Source organism: Chelonoidis abingdonii, chromosome 4, assembly GCF_003597395.2.
Source record: "Chelonoidis abingdonii isolate Lonesome George chromosome 4, CheloAbing_2.0, whole genome shotgun sequence".
Classification (NCBI taxonomy): domain Eukaryota; kingdom Metazoa; phylum Chordata; order Testudines; family Testudinidae; genus Chelonoidis; species Chelonoidis abingdonii.
In genome coordinates, this window is record NC_133772.1 from 99,890,160 (window position 1) to 99,900,931 (window position 10,772).

Below are 10,772 nucleotides of genomic sequence, written 5' to 3' on the forward strand. Positions count from 1 at the left end.
GATACAGGTAGTGCTATTGCTATGAGAAGGATGTAAGTTGATTCTATGTTCCAAATTGCTCTAGTTACAAGTGATGAGCACTTATGAGTACGATAATAACAACATTTTTTTCTGATTTTCAGAGGTGGAAAAATCTGATCCCCTCTCTCATTTGGGGGTTAGCCATTCTTACCTCCACTGTCCAATATCGACATGGCTTCTTTCTCTTCCCCTACACCAATATTGCTAGCCCAGTCTCGTCATGCACATATTGTTTGTATCAGTTACTGCTACACAACTGCTTCTTGTGCATACTGAAAAAATACCATAGTATCTCTCAGATGAAAAAAATTCTTGATTTGTGGATTTCTTATTATGTAACAAAGGGAGTTACTGTTCGAGCAGCTCTTTGTATTTACAATATAAAGTGATAAATATGTGCTCAATATTATTTATTCTTTTTACTGTCCTTCAGATAGAAAAGAATCAGAGTTCACATTTAACAACCAGAAATGCCCTTTCAGGGAAGCAAGGTCATGAGGCGTTCCCATAATCCTCTGCACAGGCTTACTGCATCAACAGAACCTGCCCAGTGAGGCAGGAGAGCAGCTGATGTTGGGCTGATACTTCCCTTCCTCCACAGGAGGATGTGGAGTGAAAAAGCAGCAATGGGGAAAAGGCGCAGAACCTTGGTTCTGCCCAATTTCCCCCAATGCCACCACAACTGAGTTTTATGCAGAGCTGTGCTTGGGGGAGTGATGGCACAGTTTATTTCCCACTTGGATTAAGATGGGAGCATGAGTGAGTTATGACCCTCAGACTCATAATTTGGTCCTTGTCTTGCTCCCGGAGCAGCACCACTGATCTCTACCCCTTACTTGAGCTCGGTTGCAAAGTGTCAATCCAACCCAGATTGCAATAACATTTCAGAGATTTTTCTCTTAAAAATAAATAATTTCATAAGCAATGGTATGTGAAATCATCTGAGAGAGAGTTTATATTGTATTGTCAGGTCTTTGAGCATGGACTGGTCGAGCCTTCTAGCCACTACAACAATATGAACAAGCATAGAGTATTTTGCGCTTTAGCCTGACACAATGGGATCCAAATAAATAGATTTACTAACTATATACAACATGCAAAGCCTATCTATGTATGTACACACTGATGCTCTGGCAGGGTTCTGATGACTTCTGAAATACAGATGACAATGAGGGCCACAAGCTGGCTCACATACTATTGATATGGATCCTACCTAATTCCTAATCACTTCAGTAATAAATAATTTTAGTAATGGTATATTACCCAAGATATCAATGTAAGCATGTTTTTGTTTGTTTCAGATAATAAAAACAAGTTTATCAAGACATTCTAAAATATGACACCACTGAAACATTTTGGAAAGATTTTAAAAGAGATTATAGCACTGAATATTTCCTATCCTTATTAACTAAAATACCAAAGTAGCACAGGTAACAGCAATATGTCTGTTGAATAAGTTTCTTATCATATTACTTAAAGCAAAGCCCAGATCAAGACTTTGGACGTCAAAACCCCAAACTTTGAAGTGCTTGGCATTCGGACTCTAATTTTGCAACCTGGGTCTTGCTCTCATATTAAATAATCACATTTTTGAAGCAGATCACGTCATTCCAGGGCACCTTTACAGAACCAGTTGCTTTAAAATGAAAGCATCTCTTGGCCAGTAGTGTTTATAAAGCTTGTTGTTTTCCAGCAAAATTTAAAATGACTACATTTATGTGAAATATGAGTGAAAGGAATTATTGTAGCTGGCAACTTAGAGACTCAGAGAAACAAAAGATTATAATTGTATATAATGATATGCAGACTCTTAGCTTAATACTCAACTCCTTCACTGTGTGAATGGGGCAGCATACTTTGCCACCTTTGGGACAGATAGACTTTCAGCTTGAATGGGCCCTTTGAGAAACAATGGTAGATAAATCCTAGACCATTTATTTTGACATTGTGAGTATCACAACCTTTTCTTCTCACCAGAATGAAGTGTTGTAGCACAATCTCCTTGAAAACATGACATTACAGAAAGGATAATTTGTCTAGTCCCAAAGGTGACTTTTCAAACGCTATTAAAAAAATCTGCTGTAGGGATAAGGAGGCATAATGAGGCAGGAAGGCAAATGAAGCTCAGCCCACACACTACAGCATGTTTGATTTAGAAAGTGAAATTTCACCTTCCCTGTCAGGAGATCTGCTCTCATGAAAATGATGTGTTGTATTTCAGAATCTGCTATTTCCCCTGCTAGAATGCAAGGGGATGCAGTTTCTTCACAATAAAACAACAACTTCCTTTGAGGGTCAGGAATTATAGTGGTTATGTATCATTTACTGGAGTCAAAAGACTCCAGTCAGGATCAGGCCCATTGAGCTGGATGTTGTACAAACACAGAGGAAGACTCTTCCCAAAGATCTTAATATCAAACCTGATCATTTTGTGAAGCTAAAAGAATAGGTGCAATTACCGGTGTAATTAATGTGGACCACATGCTGTTCTACATGGTTTCTTTTCTGTGTAGGGGCTAGATCTCACACACATCTATGAAGATATTGAGACACGCATAAGAAGCAAGAGCATCCATGTGGCTGCTGGAGCTAATACTTGCATGGCTCCCTCATCTAGTCACTCCTCATTGTCAGATATACTAAATAAATCTTGAGCTATATTGGCCACACAAACAATGACTGCTGGTTGAGCCAGCAGTAGCAGCAGGCAGGTTTATACTCACAAGTGTGCCCAGCTCCTGTGCATTCCACACACAATAACTGCTTCATAGTTCTTCATGCCTGGGTCCACTTCCAAAAGCAGACTGCTTAGACTGAGGAGAGGGCCAGGTCGCAGTAGGGGGACATACAGTTGAGCCACTGTTCTCACTTTTTGCAGATATGGGTGTTATGGCAAAGCCAAATCTATGTTCAGTGGATGCACAGATCAAACAAAACAAAACCACTCCTCAGGGCTTTCAATGTATTTACAGCTGCGTTCCCTTCCCCCACCCCCAATCAAATGCATGAAAATCAGTAAAGTCTCTGGACACATTTCTTTCATGTAGCTGAAATGTTTGCAAACTCCAAGCAAGCAATATAAAACAATTTCTCCTAGTTGGAATATAGCTCAACATTATTTGACTCTGCTGCTCTGAGGGGCATCAGTGAGGCAAGCGGTGGCAGGGGTCCCGGGACCCTCTGCAGGCAAAACCGAACAATACAATCGGCTCCTCATAGCCACTGTGGTACACAACTTGTAATCATCTACATCACTTGGTGGAAGCTAGCTTGTAAAGTGCTTTGAGATCGTAATGACATTTGCTATAGAAGAAGCAGTAGTCACAACACTTCAACTGTGGCTGCAGCATGATAGGATCTAAAAAAAGTTCTGGAGAGATAACATTATAGACGGAGCAGAGCAGCCTTCTCCTAAAAATTATGTAGGCAAAGAATGTTTGTTTTTTCTTGCTCTTCAACTCCCACTGCAGCAGGGCTCACTTATTCTGGCACTATCAAGTCACAGTAACTATTGACCTCCGTCTAATGAGTAGAAACAGGTAATCAAAGAGTGAATTGTTTTATTTTTTGACCTCCACCAGCAGCCATACATCCTCCTTTCCTAGACTTTCAGCTTTTCCATAAAATGTTTGGGCTGGCTGGGTTTCTTTTGTTCTCTTCATGACCAGCCTCAAGGCCAGTTGCAGGAATTATAGAGAAGTTAAAGCCTTATCTTTTTGAAGATGGGGACTAAAGAAAAGCAGAATGATTCTTGTTATTTCACACAATTAACAAAGGCAGCTGCTGAAAACAACACACAGGCTAACATTAAATCAGATTTTTACTGCACAATGCTGGTGTGTGAGTGTACCTGAGCTGACTGGAGCCCCACATTCTGCATAGATAGGCTCAAACTGTTACTGTTTCTTCCTCCCCAGGAGAACAGGATGAGGGGTAGTACCTGATTGTTTGGGTCTCTGATGCTGCCTACTAGTTGGGCAACTCATGGCAGAGCACTGATTAGCACTTCCACCTCCTGTTTGCTGCTGTCAGCAGTGGTAAGAGAAGAAGACTGAGAAATAGCCAGTTAATTATTCAGATAGCACAACTATGCCCTGAAAATAATTGCCTTAGAAACCATGGCTGATATTTACATTATTTGGTAAATTTATTATTGAGTTCTTTAATCCCTAGCTGACAGCATATCAGATTCACTGCTAGAGTCAAATTTTGAAACTGGAATTAGCAGTGCTAGATAATATTATGGTGAATAACAACATTTGTATTAAGTATTTGAACCTACTGAAATAACGTTAAAACAATTCAGAGCATAAATGAATTACCATTAGAACGCCTATGTACAGCAGTTTCCCCCCCATGTACAATTCACTATTTTCCAGGGACCTGATTCAGGTCTCACTGAAATCTATTCCATTCACTTCAGTGGGATTTGAATCTGGTGCTAGGTGCATTAGATTGATAATGGTTCTGTGGTGGTAGCGGTGCCTTCCTTGGGTACCTCAGATATTGATCACTGCCAGAGACTAGATACCTGACCAGAAGGACCAATGCTCACTTTATCTAATGTATCTATTGAAGCATTCACACTATCTTGCTGTTTGGGGTACGGACCATGAGGTTCTGGGTGTTGATAGTGTGTCTAGTTCAGTAAGGCCATTATCCCAATTGGGATCTTTGTATATTATTGCAATACAAACAAACAGTAATGATTTCTGGACCCCAACACTGTGAGATGATGAATGCATTATGAGCACCCTCAATATTCACCACAGACAACAGGAATGGAGGTCATTCTGCACTTTTCAGATGACACTCAGTACTTAACAGGATCATCCCCTAGGATTCTGCATAGGCTGACTGCCATCAGCACATCTCTTGTGCCAATGCCTGGGGTAAGTTCTACCCAAGAGAACAGCAAAGGACAACACCATTGTAGCTTGAGATATATTTTAGGATATTCCTGTAGATTCCCTACAAAACTTTCCAGAAAGCTCACAATTCAGGTGCTTTTTATTTTAGCTGAAAATCCAGCCTTCTAAAGGGTGGGAGGGGATAAGGATAATTGAAAAAAGGATCAGCAAGCCATAAAGTTAAATAAAATGTTGCTGCAAAGAACATAAGGCAGAAAGTTTCTAAATTTCAACCTATCATTCCCATTACTGAGGTGAAGAAGAAATGTTTTATCCAGCAGAGGCTGAAAGAAACATTTCTCGAATTGGCAGTTTGTCATACTGCTAAATAAAGTAAGCTCAACTAGTATTTTACCTGTTCTGGAGAGGTTTTTTGGTTTTTGTTTTAAGGAAAATGTTTTCAGTAGTTTCTAAGAGCTTTTATTTCCTAACCTATTTCTTTTCTATTTACCTATGTGACCTCCCAAGCATTCATTGCCAAATCTGCAAGTGGTATTTCTCATTTTTCTCTTCCTAAAATGAAGACAGCTATCCGAGAAACCTGATCTTCCAACTGTTAAAGAGCAAAGAACTCTCCATCTGCGTAGATGGCTCTGTGGAGCTGGTGCAACCTCCATTTAGTATGTCCTCCCAAAGTCAGGAGTGTGATTATTCCATAATTCTCTTACCTGATTAATTCTTAACTATGAACATAATTACACTCTCCAGAAGGTAAATCACTCTTATAAATCAGTTGCTGCTGACAGTTCACTCTTCTGCACTCTAGCACACTGCAGCAAAGTCAGGCTGGGATTATAGAAAAGGGAGATGTTTATTAAAGCATACAGCACTTACAGAAGGGCTATTCATTAATGAATTATAGGGTAACACAATATTTCAAGCAAAACAAAAGAACAAAGGCAGAGGAAGGAACTTATAAATTCATCACTTACAACAGAATTTTTTCCTATGATTAGAGGAATAATCATTAATAAAGAGGGTGAAAAAGTTGCAAACTAGTCTCAGTAAATCTGCAGTGAACTCCATGCCCTATTAGCTAGCTGTGAAGAACAAACCACTCATCACTTCTGAGTAATAGTCTGCTGTAATCTTGCTAGGCTCTTTTTTCCAGGTGATCTGGTTCGTGTCTGTTGGGGTGGCTTTGAAGAAAAAGCCTATCAAAAATAGTCTAATGTGAGAAATCTCTCTCTTTCTCTCTCTCACACTCACACACACACGTGTGAGTAAATGTAAAGATCTATGTGCAAAGGATCTTATGGACCATCTGAAATAAAGCATCATACAAGCTGTGATGGGGCAAGGCCAGATGGCTACAGTAAAGTACTGAGAAACAGGTATGTTAGCCCCAGGCTAAACAAATCCCTAGGACCCTGGTAACCAAATGGCAGTTGCTCCAGGTTAATCAAGGCACCTGGAGCCAATGAAGATCTTTCTAGAAGGCAGTAGAGATAGCTACTTTAATTAGACCACCTGAGCATCAGGCAGTGCTATCAGCGGCACCTGGTTTAAAAGGAGCCCATCCAGTAGGGAGAGAGGGCCACAGGAGAAGGACGATGTGTGAGGAGCTGGTGCAGGAGTTGAGGAGTGATGGAGGTGTACTGTGGAGGATTGAGGAGGGACAAGCTTTATCATACACAGAGGAAGGTCGTGGTGAGGATAAAGAAGGTGTTTGGAGGAGGCCATGGGGAAGTAGCCCAGGGAGTTGTAGCTGTCATGCAGCTGTTACAGGAGGCACTATAGACAGCTGTGATCCACAGGGCCCTGGGCTGGAACCCAGAGTAGAGAGTGGGCCTGTGTTCCCCCTAAACCTCCCAACTCCTGATCAGACACAGGAGGAGCTGGCCCAGACTGTGGGTTCCACAAGAGGGGAAGATCACTGAGGTGAACTAATCTGCTAATAAGTGCAGGACCCACCAAGGTAGAGGAGGAACTTTGTCACAAAGCTCAAGATCAGGCTAGGCATCCTATCATAATGAAGGAGATCAGGGAGGAATTTAGCTCTGAACTGTGATGAAAGAGAACATTTTAAATATAAGGCATCAGACAAGATGAGAAGCTGTCACTGCCTCATTTCACATTCTAGGGTCATGAATTAAGAGTTTTTTTGTCCCTTAATTCACCCATCTCAAAAGAGCAATTGCCATGGCAGAACAGATTAATGGTACATATAGCCAATGTCCTGTCTATGGCAGAGATCGATACCAGATGCTTCAGAGGAAGATAAACAAAACCCCAAATGTAGCTGCATAATTGTACAATACTATTTTGGGGGTATGAGATGGTTTCTTTCTGACTCTAGCTGTAAATTAATGTATGTCCTGAAGCAGGAGGATTTATAACCCTAGTAACTGAGATCCTTAACTGTAGACAATAACTGCAAGTGCTGTTCCTTTTCACATACAGTAAGGATATATTTTTGATTTTTTTGTTTGTTTTTTGTAGGTTTTTTTGCAAAATGTTCTTCCCTTTTTTCAAACACCTCTAGTTCAGAGTTGAGGTTTTGGTTTAAGAAACCTTATCAGACCTCCTGGAAAATCCTGGGGAAAGAAATTGGAGTTTCAAAAATAATAGGCTAATATGTTGAACCCTCTGACACTGTGACATCTCATTCCATGTGTCTAAGGCTCCGGATCTGAGTGTATGATTGGCAGGCTCTGGCCACTCTCTGCAGCAACTTCTCCTTGAAAGCCTACCATCATTATCTTACACACTTGTCCCATTACACATTCAACAGCTCCTTGCCCTAGGGTTTAATTTGGGATGGTGAGAAGTCCAAGGTAGCACAACTTCTGAGGGAGACAACCTGCCATAAGAGATTTAAGTTTCTGGAGCATTTAATGGAGGACACTACGCAGATGTTCCAGTCTTTCTCCAATGACCTGAAATCCCAATGATTTCCAGGTTTGGAGGACAATGACCTGTGTCCAATCAATAGAGGGACACTCCCTGATAGAGTGATTGTACAGACATGGCACAAACTGAAACTCATAGAGATTTCTAGTCCTTCACTGGATTTTTTCCACAGGAGACATGCACTGATCCCAGTGTCCAGTCCTTCCTGACTATGGTTAAATATTTTTTCCACAATGTCCTGCATCAGTGAGTTCCAAAGGTTGGTTATAGATTGTGTAGAATGTATTCAGCACCAGCTATTTAAAATATTCTCTATTTTACTTTCTCTGAGTGACCACATTTTACTTTTATTATAGAGATGGAAAAAAAGTGTCTGATAAGCCCTTCTGTACCATTCATTATTTTATATACTGTATCTATTATTATATCTCCATTTCCACTTATCCTTAGGAAACTAAATAGGCTTTCACATCCCTCCTGATATGGAAGAGCATAGCTATCACCAATGCCTCTAATTATTTTTGTTGCCTTCCCTGTACTTCTACAGTATCCTTAGTGAAATGAAAAATTACCATGAGATAATGGAACCTCTGACAAGTATATTTCTAAATAACTGGGCGAAATTCATCCCTGAACTCAAAGTACTCACACTAAGGATGAATATAAGGCACAAATAATCAATGTGATGGCCAACTACCACAATCTCGGAATGAAGATGATGTGTATAAGTCTTTGAAAAGTAAATGTAGTATAAAAGGTGAGATTAAGTTGAATTCAGTGAACTATAACATATGTAGGAAGGTGACAAACTTTAAATGAGGCTCAATATTTCAGTACAGTTCAATAATTAAAGGAGAGAAATTTCAAAGGATTAAATTTCCTTTAAGATTCCATATTCAGAGATTTAATTTTTCAGGTCCTATTCTCTACTCTTACACCAGTTTTACACTTCTATAATTCTAGTCAAGTCATTGACAGTACACAGGACTTGAACTGGTCAAACAGAGGTGCAGAAACAGCCACTCCATAAGTATGTGTATAGTTTTCCCTATGGAAACTGACATCTCCTTGCTGCCAAATGCTTCTATAAGATTATTTTTATGCTGTGTGCTTTAGTCATTTATATTTATTTATATGCTTGGAGACTTCATGTATATTTTTAAGATCACCTTCTATTAAGCACAGATGCTCTCTGTTCTTTAGAATGACTCAAGTTAGATACTGTTAACATGTAATCCTAAAAAATCTCTATGGCAATGCTTCTCAGCCTTACTTCTGTCCGACATCACTAGGCAGGCACTCATGGTGGTGACCATTATTTTGGACTCCAAACTGCTGAAGTCCTGATCCAAACCCACTGAAGTCTATGGAGAGATAGCTGCTACTGCAATGGGTTTTGACTTAGGCCCTCACAGAGTACATGGCGCTGTTAAAAATTTGACTGCATAACTATGTGTGGGGGGCATTTGGATCATTATGGAGACTGGACTCAGAGTACAGAGAACCATCCAACAGTGATATTCAGAGTGGAGCTGGTCAGAAATTTCCAACTTTTTTTTTTAAGAAGGTGGGTGGGGGGGAATGGATGAAATTTTTGCTAAATGTTTTTCCCTTTTTTTTCAAATAGTTCTAATTCAGAGTATTTTGTGTCATGGGAACCAATAGGTTTGCTTTGCAATTAATCAATATAATATTTTAAAACTACCCTTTTTCCTCTTGCCTAAATTATTTTATAACTGAATAATGCAAAATCTTTGTGTATGCGAGAGATCCTTATCCAGAATCAAAGCTATGGGCTGCTGCTCCCCTCCACACTTGAACCCCTCCTTGGAATTCCCCTGCATTTCTCACTGTTTTTTCTTTGGCTACCAGATGTATTCTTTCCACAGCATTAGTGAGGTTGGTCAATAAGATGTCCATATAAACCAACTTCTGTCAACACAGCAATCTTTTGAAAGTGAGACACACACATTTTGTTTCTTCTTGGGGATTGGTTCTGCTTTGAGCAGGGGGTTGGACTAGATGACCTTCTGAGGTCCCTTCCAACCCTAATCTTCTATGATTCTATGTCCCATATTTACGAACTTTCTAAGCCTCAAACTCTTTGCATGTCTAAGGGCAGTGATAGCCAACTGTTTAGAGGGTCTTGTGGTCCCATGTACATGATGATGATCGTGATGATGGTCATGATTTAGAGCTTGTCAAAAATTTTCATTCCAAACTTTTTTGAGAAATGGCCTTTCTCAAATAAATTTTTAACAGAAAATTGTCATTATTTTGAATTTTTCCAATTTTTCAATGAAAAAACTGAAAACCCCAAATTTTTTCAGTTGTCCCCCTTTCTCTCATTTGTTTCTTTTCTCCTCCTCCTCCCTCTTTTTCCCTTTTGCCGCTGACAAGGGGTTGGAGGATGGGGAGGTAGTACAGTAGCACAAAGAGGTGCCAGTGATGGAAAATCATGTACCAAATATATTTCTGACACAGCTGGTAACTTAGGATTCCAAATGCAAACTCTTGAAATGAACAAATGCCTGAAACTTGCCTAACTTTGTCCACTCGTATGGGACTCTTCCATCTGCTCTCCTCTTAGGAAGGACATGTATCTAGTCAGACTTAGGAGTCAGAAGCACATCTGTGGGAAACTCAGCAATTCTAATGTGCAAGGTTTTATATCCATAGATATTTGGTTTAGATTAACATGGACCCAGAATGAAGTATTATCTAAATGTCCCTCTCACTTAATTCCACATGGAAATAATTCAAAATAATAATAATAAAGGAGCCAAACCTTTCCAAAGTTTGAAGTTGTTTGGATCCAGGGTTTTGTTTCTTCACCTTATACGTAGAGGGACACACTCATGAAATTCAGGTCTGGATCCAAACTTTCTCAAAATATTGGGGTGTCCAAGTCCAGGGTTTGATTCAGACCCATCTCTAATTAGAACATACATGGAGGTGAGCAAATCCCTCAGGCTGCTTATAATATTG